Source organism: Theobroma cacao, chromosome 5 (genome assembly GCF_000208745.1).
Source record: "Theobroma cacao cultivar B97-61/B2 chromosome 5, Criollo_cocoa_genome_V2, whole genome shotgun sequence".
In the NCBI taxonomy this organism is placed as follows: Eukaryota; Viridiplantae; Streptophyta; class Magnoliopsida; order Malvales; family Malvaceae; genus Theobroma; species Theobroma cacao.
Genome location: NC_030854.1, coordinates 17695476 through 17716905, shown reverse-complemented (window position 1 = coordinate 17716905; position 21430 = coordinate 17695476).

The window sequence follows — 21430 nt, the reverse complement described above, 5'->3', positions numbered from 1 at the left end:
TATATCATAAATTCTACCTTTTGAATCATCACCAAAGGAAATGGTACCTCTCTTTTTCTTGTCCAGCTGAGCAAATAGCATTTTATTTCCAATCATGTGCCTTGAGCAGCCATTGTCCATGTACCAAGGCTGCTTTTCCCTTAGTTGAGCTCTTGAACATGTGTCTTTTAGGTTCAGCTCAACTTGCAAAACAAATTTTCAGTTTTTCTTAATAGGTAACCATACTTTGATGGGTCCTTGAAAGTTAACTACAACATAGGATCCTTTTGGAACCCAAATTTTTCTAGTTTTCTGCATGCTTTTATTATTATAATAGTCATAAGATAAATGTCCAAGTTTTCTACAATTATAACATCTAGATGAAGCATAATCAGAATTTTTCTTAAAATATGTGTTCCTCCTTGATGTTTCTTTCCTTAAACTTTTAAGATTAGCATTTTCTTCAACCGCCTTTTGCAAAGCTTTAGTTCTACTTTTCAATCCAATTTTAGAGTTTCAAAATCTATTTTTGAATGCTCTAATTCAATTTGCAAAAAATTTCTTTGCTCAAAAACAGAATTGAAATTATGTTTTATCTTTTGCAAATCAGTGTCAAGAGTTGCAGTTTTTCTTTTCAAAGTTTTATATTTTGATGCAAGTTTCTCAAAATCATCATAAAGACATTCATACTCCTCTTGTAGTTCATCAATTGAAAAATCACAAGGAAATGAAGATATCTCGGATTCATCATCCATTGCCATCAAACATAGATTAGCTCTTTCTTCCACCTTTTCTTCTTCATCATCAGAACTTAAGGTATCACTATCGAACCAGGTTGCAGGCACAATTGTTTTCTTCAATTTTCTATTTTTCTTCGGAGTTTCCTCCTTCAGCAAAGGGCATTTTCACTTAAAGTGTCCCAGTTGCTTGCATTCAAAGCATATAAGCTCTTCCTTCTTGTTGGACTCATTTTTATTTTTAGTTTTCCATGAAGAGCCTTGATCTCTTCTATAACCTCTCTTAACCAATCTTCGGTGTCTTTGGCTTTCTGAACCTTCTTGCAACCATAACTAGTTCCTCATCATCATCATAAGATAAACTGTCCAATTCTTCTTTAAAAATGCTCGCTTTTAAGGTAATACTTTTCTTCTTTTCTTTAGCTTCTCTCTTGTCTTCTTCTTCCTCTTCCTTGAGTTGCAGCTCATGAATGAGAAAAGAACCACAAATTTCATCTAGAATTATAACATTTAAGTCATTGGCTTCATAAATGGCAGTCACCTTTGGCTTTCAATTTTTAGGTAGGGTTCTAAGAAGTCTTTTAACGATTTCATGCTCAAGAATTGGTTTGCCTAGCTGACTTAATTTATTTGTGATGTTTATGAATCTATCTAGCATGCTAGTGATATCTTCACTAGGTTCCATCTTAAACATCTCATAATTGTTAGTTAAAAGAGCTATTTTGGACTCCTTAACTTGTAAAGTCCCTTCATGAATAATCCTAAGTTTATCCCACACTTGTTTAGCTATAGTACAAGTTGACACTTTGTTAAATTCAGTGGGAGTTAAAGCACAATGTAGTGTATTAGTTACCTTAAAATTTGTTTGGACTTTTTTGGTTTTAGCTTCGGTCCATTCAGACCTTGGCTTAGGAATCATCTCGTTGGTTACAATATTTAAGGTTGAAGGAATAAAAGGACCTTCAGTGATAACATCCCACATCTCGTAATCTATTGCCCTAATGTACATTGACATCCTAGTACTCCAATATAGGTAATTTGAGCCATCAAAGAGGTAGTCTATTTTTGGACTGTCCCTTAACAACTATAGATTTTTTAAAAGCCATTTGGATCTTCCCAAAGGGTGTTAGGCCTTAATAATAGGGATTAGGCTCTAATACCACTTGTTGGTTCCAAGTAAATGTGCTAAATTGGGGGTAAATAGCACTTTTTAGCTCTTACAAGAATTAACTTCTAATTGGGGACAAATGCAAGATAAAAGAGAGATTTAAAGATAAGTGAAAAACTAAAAACAGAGCAGACAATCACACCAGAATTTATAGTGGTTTGGTCCAAGACCTACATCCACTATCTTGATTGTTCAACCAAGGATTTTTCAAACCAATCCATTATAAAAGGTGAAATTCACAAGCTTTCACCAAGCTTTTGCAATGGCTTTTACCAGGCTCAACCAAACCTTTCACAATGGTTTTTATCGGGATCAACCAAAACCCAACAACTAACTTTTCTAGGCTAAGTTAGAACCTATACACTCAATCAAGCAATCCAAGCTTGAACAAATCCCTTAGAGTGACTCGCTCACCTTAAGTATATAAGAAAAAGAGAAATAAATGTGCACCTATGATCAATGACTTGATCTAAGTGGTACAAAGTGAAGCACTTGAATCTTTTACAAGGATAAGCGTGAAATGCAGAAGAATGCAAAGAGTTTTTGCTGGTTTTTTTAGCTCTTTTTGTTATTGGAAGCCTTAATTGCATTTCTAGCCATTGGAACCTCTTAAATACTTGAAAAATCAGCTCTCATAGGTGTTAGGTAGTTTTTGACCATTAGAAACAGTTTGGTGACAGATCTGGCCATTAATCTGTCTTCTAGTGCTCAATTCAAATTTTCTGGCAAAATGATCTTGGTCGACTAATTGTGCTCTTAGTCGACTACATTGTCTCTATCTTCTGATCCCAGTTTTTGGTAGTGAGCTCTTAGTTAACTAACTTCCTTCTTAGTCGATTAAGTTGTTTCTGTCTTGAAGTCCAGATTTTTGGTAGTAGGCTCTTAGTCGACTAACTTACTTCTTGGTCGACTAAGTCTTCTCTGTTTCTCAAACCTCTTGAACCCACCAACTTCTTATTTGAATTTTTGCTGACTAATACCCTTCATTATGCAGCTAAAAGGCTTCTGTTTTGTTGATCAATTGTAGCTCTCTTATTCATATAATTTTTGATATGTGCCTTTGAATGATTTATTTATTCTTGGTATACAATTTTTGTCTTACACGCTCAAGTAGAGATATTAGACACAAATGAATGGGAATGTTTTATTATTATCAAAAACTAATGGAGCAACAGTTGGGTGGGTCTGTTGCATTTAAAGTTATGGTCAGGAGATTTTTTCTAAAGCTTCAAAAGTCAAAAGTGGTTTTTCTTGTTAGTTGACATGATGGTTTTTAGTTTATCCGAAATTCAAGTTAATAGTGTTTTTTTGAGACCTCAACCTTTATAGGCTCGTAACTAGGCATAGACGCAATAACACGTGCTAGGGGTAATTTCGTCATTTCCTTAGTAAGCCCCTAAAAGTAAGTTTTAAACAATATTAAGGCCTAAGTAGGCCTAAGGCATAAATGGATGATTAACTATGGGTAAAATGACGAAGGAAATAAAAATGGTGATGACTTTCACGGTAGGGGCAAAATGGTCATTTTTCACCTCGGGTAAAAATTTATAAGTTTTCATGAACCCGAGCATTTCTAGACCATTATGGACCTTGTCCCAGTGTCAAAAGAGCAAAAAGATTGCATAAAGGATTGGAGGAGAACAAGTTGACTTGTGAGGGCATTTTAGTAATTTAAGTGGAGTGGATAAGCTCGATCTATAAATATCTCTTTCTTCCAGCAGCTTCTTCTCCCATTTTCCAACAGCTTCTTCTTCTTCTTCCTTCTTCTTTTTCACGTTGCTTCCAACCTCCATGGAAGCTTGATATGAACCTCCATAACCTCTCTCAAAATAGCTCCACTTTTCATGCTTTTGGTGCACCCTTTCATAAACCCTTGTGCTCTTCCACTCTCTCACTTTAAAACCCTTGGAAAATCCTACTTCCATACTTTCTCTCACTAGCTAGGTGTTTAGAGAGAGAAAGAGAGAACTCCCATAATAGCTTGGAAAATTTTTTTGAAAAAATTTCAAAGTTACAAAGCTATCAAGGTGAGTAGTAAATTGGAGTTAAGTTTTAAGTGTTGAAAATGTCTAGTAACCAGATTTGTGAGAGTTTATTTGTTGGGATTGTTATTCATTTAAGTGTGATTAGAGTATTGAAAACAATAGCCAATTAATGGTAGTTGGAAACTAGTTAAGAATGACTAGTAGAACCCAATTTAGAAAATAGCTTTGGAATAGTGTTAATGTCAAGTTGGGTTAATGGTGATGTTGTTGTGCATGATAGGTTCCAACAAAGCCCCAATGTCCCATTTGGACCATTAGGGAAGTTAGAATCAACTAATGGTTTAATGAAATAATAGTGAGTGGACTTGCATTTCAAACTTGTTTTGGGAATGCGAATGTGTTTGCACAAGATATTTGAATGATTTTATCCAACTTTTCTTTGCAAATGTGAGCCAAGGAACAAGCCTTGATTAAATGTTTTTGATATTGTGAATTGTGATATGTGTATAAGGATGAATCCATATGCTTTATATTATGCTGGTATGTATGTATATATCTTATAAATATGTGTTGTGTATTGATGAATGATGTTGGGTGGTGATGTTGAAGTGTCCGAGTAGGGAGTGAACACATGATGATGATAGAGTGTGCGAGTAGGGAGTGCACACATGATGACGATGTATGTATATGTAAATGTGTGTGTTATAGAAAGTTCATGAATATGGTTTATGGATGAAATGCATGTGAAATCTTGCATGTTGAACTTTGGAAATTTCTAAGCATGTTTAAGTTGAGCTTGTCTTTACAACTAAATGGCCTATCCTTAAGAGAATCAAAAGTTATTGTTGGTGTCCTGTTTTCGCTGCAACAAGAATGAATCTCGCTGCAACGAGAAACTCTCAGGTTTTGAGGGGTAATGCTAGCTAGAAACTTGCTGTAGTGAGAAAGTTACTGTAGCTTCTCGCTACAGCGAGATTCATTCTCGTTGTAGCAAGAAACTTTTTGTTTTATGGCAGAAATTTTCTTTGCAGCGAGATTCATTCTCACTGTAGCTAAAAACTTTCTGTTTTGTTCCTTATTTTGTTCAGTTGCTATCCTATTTTCCACTTCTTTGGTACCATAGTTGAGCATGGACTTCTAACATTAAGGAATTAATTAGTTAAGTTTGAAATGAGGAGGTTTAGTGAGAAACCCTCTTTTGGCTAATAACTTGAATCCAAACTTCGCTGTAGCTGCCTTTCCGTTGTAGCGAGGACCCGTCGTTTATTTGACTTGATTTGCATAAATGCTATTAAAGTTTTCACTCTCCAAATCCTTTGTTGAGCATGGACCCTTTTCATAAAGTGATTTACTCATGTGGGGTTTACATGAGGGGTTTTAATAAGAACTAAAACAAATTGCATTGTTTTGAAAAGTGAATGCATCATGATTTTGTTAAACATTCCTTATTGTTTGCTTTTTCCCTTCTTGTTCACTCACTGGGTTTATACTTACCGTTTTCAACTTCATGTTTTCAGATCAGGAGGCAGCCGGTAACTAGGTCAAGGTGTCCTTGTAGATTCGTATCTTTGGTAGGTATCAATGGCATTCAGTAACTACACCTTCACTGTGGTCACTCTAATGGAAGCCTAGAGTCATTTTGTTGTAAATATGTATAAGTGATGTAAGATATTAAATTGCATGTTTTGACAATATATGTACATTTTGATTGGTATGCCACTACGAGTTGGCAATGCTTAGTATTATTTTGATTCAAAGTTATGGAATGTAACTTAGTAACTTTTGATGGAATGGTGAACAGGTCATATTAATAAGCTTGCTTGGGCTTAGTGGACTACGTCCATTAAGCCCATGCACGGGTCATGGCCCGAAATTTAGGTCGTGACAGTTTTTATGTACGGCTGAGCAATCCTGTGATTTGAAATGGTGCCATGTTTCCTTCATCGGGCTCGATGTATTGTTTCCTTCTCTACCTCAGTGTTATGGTTCTTGCTAAGGTTTCTTAGTTTTCTCGAGTTTTCTTTTCTTCTTTTCCAATCAGTCTTCTTTGTCGTTCGTGTTTGTTTACCCTCAACGTTGCTCTCGATTTATGTTTGTGTTTGTAAAAAAAAGTTGAGGTTCAATGTTCTTCATTTGGTACTTTCGTTTTGGATATCTTTCTAAATGTGCTCATTACATATTTATGCTTTTGTCACTAAAAATTCTTTATCACAAAATCTATTGGTTTCAATTGTCTAATTTTTTAATCCTTACGAATAAAGTACCCAAACTTAAAATCAAGGTTCTTCCATGGAAACATAACTTTGTTTATGATTTTTTTTTCTGCTTGCTTTTCGTTTTGGGTACCTTTCTAGATGTGCTCATTGCATATTTATGCTTTTGTTGCTAAGAGATTCATTATCCCAAAAACCGTTGGTTTCAATTGCCTAATTTTTGAAGCCTTATGAACAAAGTACGCAAACCTAAAATCAAGGTTCTTCCACAAAAACCCAACTTTGTTCATGATTTTTTTCTACTTGCTTCACTTTGTCAATTTCTTTTAGATTTATTCTTTTTGTTATTTTGCTTCTTTTTTTCCATGGATCCAAATTTTTTATTTTATGGTTTTCTGTGTTTGCAAGTCTTGGTGCTTTATGTTGTGGGTTGATCGATCTTTGTTTGGATAGCAAAAAAGGACACTTTGTTTTCGGCCTTCTTCCTTTCACAATTGATGGTCAAGTGATTCTAACTTATTTTCACTTCTAACTATCATAATTTTGTCATTCTTTTTTTACAATTTTTGAGTTTTTTTTAAAAATTATGAATTTACAATCATAGTCACTTAGACCCCCTTTTTTATATAGCATAACATTTCAAGTTTTTGTTTTCATATTTATGCTTATCAGTTTTCTCACCAAACAACCAAGGGTGATTTTTGTTACATGGTTGTTTATTGTTAGAATTTAATCATATTAGCAAGACTCTTAATTTCCTATGATCTTTTCAAAATTTTATATTTTGTCTAATTTCTTGTGACGATTTTCTTTAGCTCCGATGTTCTGGTATAATAATTTTAATATATTTTCATACGATTATATATATATGTTTGTTGTTGGGGTGAGGCGTATGTGAATCTTAAACATTTAACTTGGTTCTAGCAAAAAGAGAAAAGTCTGGTTTTGATATTTTTAGCAGTTAAAAAGTCAATAATTGACAAAGTGACAATTGAAAGATGAAATTTTAAGTAACTATTTTGTTTACTTTTGAAAGAAGTTCAAGAAGAAAAAGTTGCATGTAATAATTTTCACCAAGTTACCTCTGAAATTGAAAATTTTATTGGTAAGAATTAGATCTTTAACACTTGTAAGTTATATTTTGATTGGAAATATAAGTTATGTGGCTTGAAATCTGTTGTTGTAATGCTATGAATTGAACTGGGAGATCCTTACATTGAGATATTAAACAGAAAAGGAAATGATATGGTCTTATGGCATGTTGTGAAGGAAAGATTTTTTTTTTTTCCTAAGAAATGAATTCTAATAATGGATGCCCATCCGTGTAGAAAAGTTACTGTGTTTTGTGAGTTCCAATAACCAGTTTTTCATGTGAGGAAAGAATTTTAGTTAGATAATTCATTTTTATTTTTGGAAAAAATTATGATAGTTCGTTGAATGGATGAAATATTGATACATGATAATAGGTATGAAAAATCTAATTCAAGTTGGATGTGCTTAAGGGTAAGAGAAGGGTTAACACAAACATGGCTTAAAAGACAAAAAAGTTAATTGTATAGAATAGGTTTTGTTAAAAGATATGGTCCTAATGAATTAGCAAAAAATGATTCTCATTGTCACGACCCAAATTCTGGGCCATGACCGGCGCAAAGGCCCAATGGACATAGTCCACTAAGCCCAAGCAAGCCTATCTATTTATCCTACTCATCATTCTATCAAATATTGCTAAGTCACATTTTATAACTTTAAATCAAAATAGTGATAGACATTGCCAACTCGTACTGGCATTACTCATTTAAAATATACATACATTGTCTACAACATGTATTCTAATAATTTACATTAAATTGTCTATACATATCAAAAGGAGACTCGATGCTCAGTGTAGAAACTCGACGAATGTACAGTTACTGAATGCCGAGACACCTACCAATAGTCGAGTCTACAAGGGCACCTCGACCTAGTTACCAACTACCTCGTGATCTGAAAACATGAAGTTGAAAACGGTGAGTATAAACCCAATGAGTGAACATGAACGGGAACAAGCATACCATAAGTAATGTTTAACAAAATCATGAAGCATTCTTTTTCAAAACAATACAATTTGTTTTTGTTCTTATTAAACCCTTCATGTAAACCCCACATGAGAAAAATCACTTATTGGAAAGAGTCCATGCTCAACAAAGGTTTTGGAGAGTAAAAACTTAATAGCATTTATGCGAATCAAGTCAAATAAACGACGGGTCCTTGCTGCAGAGGAAAGGCATTCTCACTGCAGCTACGCTGTAGTGAGAATGAATTTTTGCTACAGCGACACTTGACTTTAATTATCATTTAGCCGAGAGTTTCTCACCAAACCTCCTCATTTTAAACTTAATTCATTTATTCTTTAATGTTGGAAGTTCATGCTCAACTATGGTACCAATGAAATGGAAAATAGGGTAGCAACCGAGCCAAATGAGGAAAAAAACAGAAAGTTTTTCGCTACAGCGAGATTCATTCTCGCTGCAGCGAGATTCTCGGCTAGCACCACCCCTCTAAACCCGAGAGTTTCTCGCTGCAGCGAAAATGATTCTCGCTGCAACGAGAAACAGGGCACCAAAGGAAAATTTCACTTACCTCTCAAAGAAAACCACCCTGCTGAAATATCCAAAACCAATATGAAACACATACTAATTTCTCAAAGTTTAACGTACCAAATTTCACATGCATTACACTCATATACCATTACTCATAAATTTCCTATAACACACATAATTACGTATGTATATATATACATATACTCATCATCATCATGCACACCATCCCATCATCATCATGCACACCGTCTCATCATCACCAGTTCATGCGCACTCCCTACTCGCACATGGCTGGGTCATCACTGGATTATGCGCACTCTCTACTCGCACATAACCGGGTCATCATCGGCCTATGCTCACTCCCTACTCACACATAGCCGAGTCAATATAATTACACAATAATATATTCCTACATACATATATATCAACACAATGTAGCAGTATAGGAATCCATAATAGCCTCATATCACAACATAAACCATTTCTCAAGAGCTTGTTCCCAAGGCACTCATTTTTAAGAAAAGTTGTATAAAATCATTCAAACACTTTGTACCAAATAGTCACATTCCCAAAATAGTTTTGATAGGCAGTCCACTCACCTGTTGATTGTAGAGCCTTTAGCTGACTCTAATTCTGTTAATGATCTAATTAGGGTGATAGGGCTTCGTTAGAACCTAGAATCACATTAGCATCAGTAATAGGTCAATTCACATACTATAAACCCTAAAAGCTATCTCTTAGCTAGCTTTCAATTGCCACTTTAAATGGCTATCTATGTTCACTATCTAAATCACTATAAAATGAATGAACATCCTTAACAATAAAACAGCTCATAATCTAAATTACTAGCCATTATCTACAGCTAAAAACCAAGCTTAGCTCATCACTCACCCTAGGGTTCCTTTGTAGTTGAATTCTCTTCTAATAGCTTCCACACAAATGGGGTAATTCTCTTTTTCTCTCTCTAAAATGCCCAGCTAGTGAGAGCAAGTATGGAAATAAGATTTTTCAAGGGTTTTAAGGAGAGCGAGTGAAAGAATACAAGGGTTTTAGTCAAAAGGGCTCAAATGTATGAAAACTAGAGCAAGAGAGAGAAAATTATGCAAGCTTCATATCAAGCTTCCATGGAGGTTGGAAGCAACGTGAGATGGAAGAAGAAGAAGAAGACAAGCTACTGGAAATTCAAGAAGCTGCTGTAAGGAGAAGATATTTATAGCCCAAGCTTATCCATTCCCTTGAAATTACCAAATTGCCCATCCACAAATTAGCTTATTCTCCTCCAATCTTTTAAGCACTCTTTTTGTTCTTTTGACACTAAGACAAGGTCCATAATGGTCTAGACATGCTCGGGTTCATGAAAACTTAAAATTCTAACCCAATGTGAAAAATGACCATTTTACCCCTATCGTGAAAATTATTGTCATTTCTAGTTTTCTTCATGTTTTCATCATTACACATCATTTATGTGGTCTTATGCCTATTTAGACCTTAAAATATCATAAAACTTTCTTATGGGAGCTTATTAGAGAAAATGATGAAACTACCCATGGCCTGTGTTATTGTGTCTATGCCTAGTTACAAGCCTATAGAGATTGAGGTCTCACATCCTCCCCCACTTAAAGAAATTCGGTCCCCGAATTTAAATTCACTATAAGGTAACGTACCTCTAAGTATCAAAGAGATGGGGATACTTTGTTCGCATTTCCTCATCGGCTTCCCACGTTACCTCTTCACTAGTGTAGTTTCGCCACAACACTTTCACTGATGCTACTTATTTTGAACAGAGCTTTTTGACTTGTCGATCGAGGATAGCTACTGGTTGCTCCTCATAAGTCAAATCCTCTTTTAGCTAGATGGTCTCATACCGTATTACATGAGATGGATTCGGGTTATATTTCCTAAACATTGACACATGAAATACGGGGTGAATATTCGAAAGGTTTGGTGGTAGCGCCAAACGATAAGCCACCGCTCCAACCCTTTCTAAGATCTCGAAGGGTCCTATATATCGAGGGCTTAATTTTCCTTTCTTGCCAAACCTCATTACCCCTTTAACTAGTGAGACCTTCAGGAATACGTGATCCCCCACATGAAATTCCAAGTCTCTCTGTCTATTATCAACATATGATTTCTGTCTACTTTGTGCTGTTAACATCCGTTGTCGAATCATGTGTATTTTCTCGGTGGCATCTTGTACCAACTCAGGCCCCAAGAGTTTCCTTTCTCCCACCTCTAGCCATCCAATGGGTTACCTACATCTTCGTCCATATAATGCTTTAAATGGTGCCATTTGGATGCTAGTTTGGAAACTGTTGTTGTAGGCAAACTCTACTAAGGGTAGATATTTATCCCACCTGACCCCAAGGTCTATCACGCAGGCCCTCAACATATCTTCCAATGTCTGTATCGTCCATTCGGACTGGCCATCGATTTACGGGTGGAAAGCCGTGCTAAAATCCAACTTAGTGCCTAACGCTTCTTGCAACTTTCCTCAAAACCTACTAGTAAATTGAGCTCCTCTGTCAAATACTATAGAAATGGGGATACCATGCAGTCGTACTATCTCATTCACATAAACTCGAGCGTATTGGGCAGCACCATAAGCAGTTTTAACCGAAAAAAAATAGGTTGACTTCGTTAACCGGTCTACTATGATCCAAATTAAGTCGTAACCCCCACTAGTTCGAGGCAAACCCATTACAAAGTCCATGGCAATATGCTCCCACTTCCATTCGGGCACAAGTAATGGCTGTAATAGCCTTGCAGGCCTCTGATGCTCGGCCTTAACCTGCTCACAAACTAGGCATTTGGAGACGAACTCCACTACATCTCTTTTAAGTCCTTCCCACCAATACATCTCCTTCAAATCTTGATACATCCTTGTAGCCCCTGGATGTACCACATAAGTTGCCATGTGAGCCTCCTCCAATATTTCTCTCCTTAGTCCATCCCTGTCCGGCACATAAAGTCTAGTTCCATACCTCAACACTCCATCTGTGCCTTTGGTAAACATCTTCCCTTTCCTTCCTTGAGGGTCCTCTAAGGCCTTAGCTACGAAATCATCTTTACATTGTGCTTCCTTAATTCAGTCTATTAAGATAGGCCTCACTCTAAAATGTGCTAGCAATGCATTTACCTCTGAAACTTCCAAATGCACACTCATGTCTCCCAAGCTATGAATCTCCATAATCAAGGACTTTCTATCTGTGGAGATATGTGCCAAACTTCCCATCGATTTTCGACTCAAGGCATCCGCCACTACATTTGACTTACCAGGATGGTAGAGAATAGTATAATCATAATCCTTTAGCAACTCCAGCCACCTATGTTGCCGCAAGTTAAGATCCTTCTGCTGAAATATATACTTCAGGCTTTTGTGGTCCGTATATATCTCACAAGTCTCACCATATAAATAATGTCTCCAAATCTTTAAGGCAAACACGATTGTTGCCATCTCTAAATCGTGTGCGGGGTAATTCTGCTTATGCCTTTTAAGTTGCCTAGATGCATACGCAATCACCTTTCCATGCTGCATTAATACACACCCTAAACCAACTCGCAATGCATCACAGAATACCGTATAACTCCTTGTGCCTTGCGGTAGGCTTAATACTGGAGCTGTGATGAGACATGCCTTAAGCTTCTCAAAGCTATCCTCACAAGCATCAGACCACTCAAAGTTTGTATCCTTACGTGTCAGCTTAGTCAAAGGGGTGACTATTTTGGAGAAGTCTTTTACAAAACGACGATAATAGCCAGCCAAACCCAAAAAGCTTCTAATCTCCGTAACTGATGTTGGCCTTGGCCGTTTTTCCACTGCTTCAACTTTCTTTGGATCAACTTGTACCTCGTCCTTAGATGCCACATGTCCTAAGAATGCAACGCTTTCAAGCCAAAACTCACACTTGGAGAACTTGGCATACAATCGATGTTCTCTCAAAATTTGGAGCACTATCTTAAGATACTGCTCATGCTCCTCCCTACTCCTCGAGTAGATCAAGACATCATCAATAAACACTACTATGAACTTGTCCAAATAAGGCTTGAACACTCAGTTCATCAAATCCATAAAGGCTGCAAGAGCATTCGTTGAGCCCAAATGACATCACCAAGAACTCATAGTGCCCATACCTTGTTCGAAATGCGGTCTTTGGTACATCTTCATTTCGAATCCTCAATTGATGGTACCCAGATCGCAAATCTATCTTAGAGAAACATTGCGCTTCTTGTAGTTGATCAAATAAATCATCTATTCTTGGGAGAGGATACTTATTTTTCACTATCACTTTATTAAGTTGTCGATAATCAATGCACAACCTAAGTGACCCATCTTTCTTCTTCAAAAACAACACCGGTGCTCCCCATGGGGATACACTAGGACGGATGAAACCTTTATCCAACAAATCTTCTAATTGATCCTTAAGCTCTATAAGCTCTGCAAGTGCCATTCTATATAGGGGTATGGATATAGGTCTAGTGTTTGGAATTAAATCTATGCAAAATTCAATCTCTCGCTCGAGAGGTAAACCCGGTAATTCCTCAGGAAATACATCCATGAACTCATTCACCACTGACACTTGGCTTACATCTCCAACCTTTGCCTGAGTATCCCTTACTATAGCCAAATAACCTAAACAACCCTATCGTAATAATCTTCTGGTAGATATGACCGATATCAAATTGGTTTGAGCATTACTCCTATCCCCCTGAATACTAAATGATGGTTCATCGGGAAAATCAAATCTAACCAATTTGTGATAGTAGTCCACACTAGCATGGCAGGGTGATAATCAATTCATTCACAAAATCACATCAAAGTCTTAGGTGTCTAACACCACTAGATTCATCAAAGTGTCTTTGTCCTTGACTCGCACAACACAGGACTCATATTCCCATTCGGCTACAAATACCTCCTTTAAAGAAGTAGACACCACTAATTGTTCCTCTCTCCTAACACGATCTCTACCCAACCGAGATGGAAAACATGGAGAGGTAAAAGAGTGGGTAGCACCAGGATCAAATAGTACCTAAGCATTCATATTACAAACTAAGAGAATACTTGAGACCACGACATTGGATGTCTGGGCCTCTTGCTGTGTTAAAACAAACACCCTTGCTTGGCCCCTACCAGCAGAACTCTGACGTCCAGATCTAGATGGCCTGCCTTAAGAGGAAGTACCAGTACCTCTTCCTCTAGATCCACTAGCCTCTCGACCCGATGGACCAGCAACGGAATGAGTAGATGAAATTAGCTGGGTAGAGCCACGAGTAGAATCTGGTGATTGATGTGCCATCGGATAATCCCTCCTAATATGCCCAGGTTGACTGCACCCGAAACAAGTTCTTGTAATAAGGAAGCATCGTCCACTATGTCGTCTCCCACAAGTATCATAAGGGTGGGTTACTTGACTACCTCGTTTAGAATCTTGTTGCCTCCCTAAATTAAAAGTTCTTTGTCCCGCCCCAACATTAGCACCAGGCGAGTCACTCCCCCTCTAGGGCAATCGTAAGTCTCTTTGTGGACCTAAACAGCTAGAAGACGGAACACCACTACTAAAATCTCTACAGCCTTGATAACCCTCTGTCTTGGCCCTTTTTGCTCTATCTCTCGCAGCCCTACTCTCACTGGTTCTCATCTCAATGTGCTGAGCACAATCCACTGCTGCAAAATAGGTAGTGAAATCTCAGGATGCCACAGTCCTAAATAATGGCTCCACTAGACCATCCACAAACCTCTGAATCTTCATCTCCTTAGTATAAACGAGATAGGGTGCATAGTGAGCCAGCTGCGTAAATTTGATGTCGTACTCTGATACCGTCATACTCGAAGTCTGTACCAAAGTCTCCAACTCTTTGGCTCTGGCATTACGTACACTGAGTGGTAGGAATCGATCCAAGAAGGCTGCACTAGACTCACTCCAAGCCAACGATGCTACATCCGTCGGTCTACCTCTACATAAAGAGCTATACCACTCCTGCGCCACATCCTCTAATCGGAAGGCGGCTAGCTCGACTGATCGGACATTGGAACATCCCAAAGCCTTACAAATTTTCTCCATTTTATCCAAGAAAACCTGGGGTTTCTCCTATGCGTCAGACCCTGAAAATGATGGAGGCTTGAGCTTCAGAAAATCAGGAAGAGAAATCTCTAAGTGACCTCTCTCAACCTCATGATGTTGGAGATCAGCTTGTCCTTGGGAGCTAGGGGATTCTTGTATTGTAGGTCTCCCCTCTACTACCCTCTGTATATCCTCCATATGAGTCGCCATCATCTCTACAACCCAATTAACTCCCTGCAGGCCTGCTGCCAAGTCCTCAATGGTAATGCCCTTAGTGGGTTGTCTATCCACATCGCCCGAGGACTATCCCTCCTCTCATTCACTCACGGATGTATCTGCCCTCACTAACCTAGTGGCCCTGCCACGTCTACCCCAGCCCCGTAGGGTGGATGCTTGTGGCTTATCTACCATCTTAATAGGAGCATCTTGCTCCCCCATCCTTCTTGAGGTGGCTTGTGTCTTAGGTGGCATTCGTACCTAGACATGAGCAAACACTTGTTATTAAACACATTTCATAATCATACTTAAGGCAAAAGGTGGTTTCTAAGATAGGGAATCTATGCGGTCACTTGGTTGTAAAATGTGTCGCGGTTTACACTTCACAACTGGAGTTCCCATATAAAGACCCGACTCTCCGCTGGACTAACAAAAGGAAGTCCTAGAACCTAGACAAACCTAGGGCTCTAATACCAACATTGTCACGATCCAAATTTCGAGCCATAACCAGCGCAAGGGCCCAATGGACGTAGTCCACTAAGCCCAAGCAAGCCTATCTATTTATCCTGCTCATCATTCTATCAAATATTGCTAAGTCACATTTTATAACTTTAAATCAAAATAGTGATAGACATTGCCAACTCGTACTGGCATTACTCATTTAAAATATACATACATTGTCTACAACATGTATTTTAATAATTTACATTAAGTTGTCTATACATATCAAAAAGAGACTCGATGCTTAGCGGAGAAACTCGACGAATGTACAGCTACTGAATGCCAAGACACCTACCAATAGTCGAGTCTACAAGGGCACCTCGACCTAGTTACCAACTGCCTCGTGATCTGAAAATATGAAGTTGAAAACGGTGAGTATAAACTTAGTGAGTGAACATGAAAGAGAACAAGTATACCATAAGGAATGTTTAACGAAATCATGATGCATTCTTTTTCAAAACAATGCAATTTGTTTTTGTTCTTATTAAACCCTTCATGTAAACCCCACATGAGAAAAATCACTTATTGGAAAGAGTCCATGCTCAACTAAGGTTTTGGAGAGTGAAAACTTTAATAGCATTCATGCGAATCAAGTCAAATAAATGATGGGTCCTAGCTTAAAATTGTCTAGACATGCTCAGGTTCATGAAAACTTAAAATTCTAACCTGAGGTAAAAAATGACCATTTTGCCCCTATTGTGAAAATTATCATCATTTCTAGTTTTCTTCGTGTTTTCATCATTACACATCATTTATGCGGTCTTATGCCTATTTAGACCTTAAAATATCATAAAACTTTCTTATGGGAGCTTATTAGAGAAAATGACAAAACTACCCCTAGCTTGTGTTATTATGTCTATGCCTAGTTACAAGCCTATAGAGGTTGAGGTCTCACACTCATAGCCAACCCCATCATTTAGATTGAAGGTTTACATTAGATGAGCTAAATAAAAATTGCAACATGTGGACAAAAGCCAAGTTTTGGAATTAAGTAGCTTAATGTGATAGAAACAGACTTAAAGAAAAGTAAAACATTAACTCTTACTGCAAAGAAATAATCTTAAAAGAAAGAATACCAAAAGAATATCCTTGTTTATCTATACTAAGCCCTTCTCTTTATACATATTAGAATAATGTCCGTGCGTTGCACTTGAGTAAAATTAATATTTTCTAAAGACTAATTGTTATATTGATTACCAAATAAATTTAAGTTGGGGAAGATATTGAAATAAATTTGTAAGGGTGTATATATTTATAGGTATAACAATTCAGGGTGAAAATATTTATTTAACAAAATAGGTTTATTTGACAAAAATATACTAGATGCTTAAAAATGAAAGAAGTTAACATCAAGATAAGAGAGTCAAACTGCTAATTTCTATGGGAATAGGGAGAAGACAAGAAATGGGAATCTAAGGAATTATGATTGCTACATTTTTCTTGATTATAGGTGTAAGTATACATTCTGTTTTATATTATAGTTGGTTATCCACAATGTTTCTCATCTTAGTTTTTTATGAACATTGAATTAAATCTTGGTGGTTCGAAACTTAAAACCAAAAGTTTCCATAAAAGTTTCCATTCTATAACACAAAAAAGCTGCAAGTTGTACATCAAATATTTTAATAACATGTTGCTTGAGTTGACAAAAGAAATGTATGTGGAAAAAAATGTTAAGAATGAATAAAAAATTCACATTTGTAATTGTTCTAATACGTATTTGATATTTTGATCCATGAGAACCTCATTAAGCTACTATGGCTAGGTATGCCATTTGATCTCTAGATAAAGGCCATTTTAAATTGATGATGCTTTGCTAGAAGATGTATTAGATGGACTTACGATGTATAAAAACACTCTCTTTTGAGGTGTACAAATGTTTGCTTATCTAATGTTTATTATATTTGGAGCTTTTATATTGACTTTGTTAACCCTTGAATTGTTTAACATAATTTGATGAGTTTCTACAAATAATTATTTGCAGCGTGATGTCTATTTATTTTTTGTTTTTGCAACATTTGCAACTGTTAGCGACCATTCATCATAACAAGCATTCACCATCTGCTGTAAAGCATACTTACTTTTTTTACCTTTTAATTCTTGCATTTATTTTTGCTAGCTTTAATTTGGTTTCTTTTTTCTTTTAAAGATAGCTTCTATATTTATTTTTCCTACAATTAATTATTATCTTTTTGATAGGCCTCCTTTTAATAGAAATAAATTTCCTTTCATGCATCAAACCATTAAAAATTGATCAGGAAGTACTATAATTAAATGAGATTGTTGCCATGAGAATTATGGCTCGTGCGAATCAAGATTGGATAGTCTTACATACGTAATACATTTCCTATTTAATTTTTCACATGATTAAAATCAGGATTCATGAATGGTAAAACTTCTAGGTTTCTTTTATACATTTATTTAATTAGTTTTTAACAAATAGAGAGTTCTTTGGCATGGCAAAACTAATTAAAACATTACTGTTGGCTTTTGCACTGGTGGTGGATTTGTTTATAATAATGTTAGTCCTGATAATGATGATATATATATATATATATATATAATTTCTGCTAAATAATAAGATGTTGTTGATGGTAAAAATTAAGGGAAAAAAAAAACTAATTTGTAATGATATTTGCTTAAAGCATAATATTTTTCTTGACGATGACAATTGTATTTGGCCTTTCATTTTGCAGTGTTTACGGCTCTTTTTAGTGTAACATTAACAAAGGCAGTCCTCGTATGTAGTGACATGTTGCTAGGTTTTCCTTTTTTTAATTTGTCTTCTTACTCTTTTTTTTAATTTGTTTATCAAGTTATGTTTAGTATTGATTGCAGCAAGATTGGTGTATTTTTTTCTTGCAATGTCAGCTTCATGTCATGGTTATTTGTTATAGATTAGTAATATAATGAGTTTTTTCATGTTTTTTATTAAACAATGTTCGTTTAACATTTAAATTATGTACAATTGTAGTTTTGCTTTGCAGTTTTTACAGCTCTTTTGCACATATTATTATTTTGTTTATTTGTTGTGATGGTGTTTTGTCAAATTCTATTTGGTATTGATTGCAACAGGGTTTGCGTGTGTTTTCCATGCAATTTGTTTTGGAATTTTCTAAAAGGAATGGAGCTAGGTTTTGTCAATCTTTTTTCTTTATTTAGTCAGTTTTTAACGATTAAAAAGTTGTTTAGCATGGCAAAATTAATTAAAACAATACTGCTGGGTTTGGTGATTGATTGATATCTGAATTATTCTATTGATTTATCGCTATATTTAAACTTTTGTTCAAATTTCACTGACCTCTTTTTATAAAAAGAACAACATATGTGGCATTTTAAATAGATGATTCTTTGCTAGAGGAAACATTAAATGCACTTACAGCGTATAAAAACACTCTCTCTTTTGATGCACATAAATGTTTGCTTATTTGATATTCATTATGTTTGGAGCTTTTATATTCGCTTCGTTAACATTTCAATTGTTTTACATAATTTGATGAATATCTACCAATAATTATCATTTTTTATGAAATGGATTCACTTTTTACGTCAAGGTAATGTTTATTTATTTTTTGATATCGCAGTGTTTGTAGCTATTTGTGGCCACCCATCGCAGCAAGCATTCACCATCTACTATAAAGTGTGCTAACTTATTTTAGCTTTTCATTCTTGCATTTATTTTTTCTTGGTTTGATCTGTTGTATATTTTCTTTTTAAGAAAGCCTGTATATTTATTGTCCTTGCAATTAATTATTATCTTTTTAATAGACCTTCATTTAATAAAAATAAGTTTCTTTTCATGGATTCAATTAACCATTGTAAACAAAATAGACACAACCAAATAAAAAAATTGAGAGCAAAAAGATTAGTTAACTTTAAAAATTTTGGTAATCCTACTATAGTTGTGTCCGAAGGTGATAGTTGTACACCTGAACTTAAGCAGATTTTTGAACCTGAACACAGCAATATTCATGTTATGTCAGTAGCCAAATCACAAATAAGTGGTCATGTTAACCAACATAAATGCTCATTCAATGTTATTGATGTGCCTATTGGATCACATATAGTCATTCATTTAACTATAGATGTTAAAGGAGAATGCAAACAATTTCGATTGAGACTAGAACGATTACTTCAGTCATGGGCTCAACAAAACCTTATTCTAAAAAAAGAAAATTCAACTCCTTATCTTCTTCTTCAACTGCCTTAAGTTGCTACGTTCCACAAAATACTACAATTCTAACTTACAATTTGTCTAGACACTGTTCCATAGCTTTTTGCTTCAGAGGATCAAATTACACATGTCCTTTTTGCTCTGTTCACATGTGATATGAAAAGAAGGCTGACATATCAAAGTAAAGTAGACATCTAACTTTCAGTTTTTATTGTTAGAAAGGCAAAGTCAAAATACCTCTTTTTAGACAAACGTTTGCCTTCTTAGATCATTTCCTTAGTGACAAACACAAATAACACGAACTAAGTTTAAAGATAACATAATATTGTATAATAGTATATTCTAATTTACATGATTAGGGGGTCAAATATCCTGCTTAACCACTTGAAGTTGTCCATCGTTAGAATCTATGAATGAAATATATGAGATCATTATGAATGAAATATTATATCTAAACATGTTAGAATCTTTTTTTGATGTTAGAAGAGCTGTAGAAACTTATCTAGTCTTTTATACTACTTGTTGTTAATATTGTACTGATTATAATGATCACATTATATGTATATCATTATATTTTCATAGTCTTCTCATTTCTATTTCATTTTTATACCAATTTTTACCTTGATGTTTGTCTGTCATCTCTTTTAATTGAATCTAACAATCACTTCACATGCTTGAGTACACAACATGAGCAATTTCAATAATAGTTATTCTCCATATATTATCAGTTTGACTATTGTCTACAAAATGATTAAACATTGCAGTTCACAAACTCAACGTTGTATACTTGAGTTGAAAAATTAAATTTATAGACTTTCATTGTTTTTAGAAGCTTCATACAACTCATTTTGAAAAATGATACTGCACAAATGGGATTGGTCACGTTTGGTAGGCCGGCAGAGAAATTGGTGGGAGCAGCTATCACAAAACTTGCAACTATCAACACTATTCATTGCATGACATTGCTTGGACCTGTTAAACCTTCGATAAACCAAATAAGAACTTTTATAATAGGTTTCACCTTAAGATGAATTAACACAAGAATTGTAAACTATAAAATCTTGATTGTGATGAGATAGCTCATCAACAACCCACCACTCCAACTTCTAGCAGCAACTTTGGATCATTGACACACCCATCAACAATTTAGCAACTAGAGGAGCAGTTTTTGCCATCACCAGACATCACACAAGTGGCCAGAGAACTTTTCCCAAAGAGCACACCTTAAAAACATCCTCATACTAGCTAAGAAGAAAAGCCGCTCACCAAAAAATATAAAACCAGGTTTAGTTTACATCATTGCATCGTCCATTATGCTTTAATTGAAATGTACACAAAACTTATGTTCTTTTGTTTCAAAATAGAGGGCACTCCAAACTAACCCCTTCATAAAAACATGGTTGAAGCTGGAACTTTTGGTGAATCCACTCTTGGAAAAGACATTGAAATTTGTTTGTCAGCTACATGTTAGAATACCTCATCTTCTTGTTTCAAGGTTACATGTTTACTTGCACATTATCACTCTATTTTTGTATATGATTAAAGTGCTAGCAATACATTAACAAACTAGGTTAACTACACTACATGTATTTTGTAACAACATGACATCAAAACTCAATCAAATCCAACCTCAACCAAAGGTAAAGCAAGTTTGTTATAATATTTCCCAAGTTTGGATAGAGATGGATGCTCTTGTACTTTAATATGATTTAGGAAGACAAGAAAAGATCCCATGGAATTCGGCATTTATTGGAATCTATTAGGAGATGTTTAAACAATATTTCCTATAAAATTTCGCATATCTACAAGGAAGGTAACT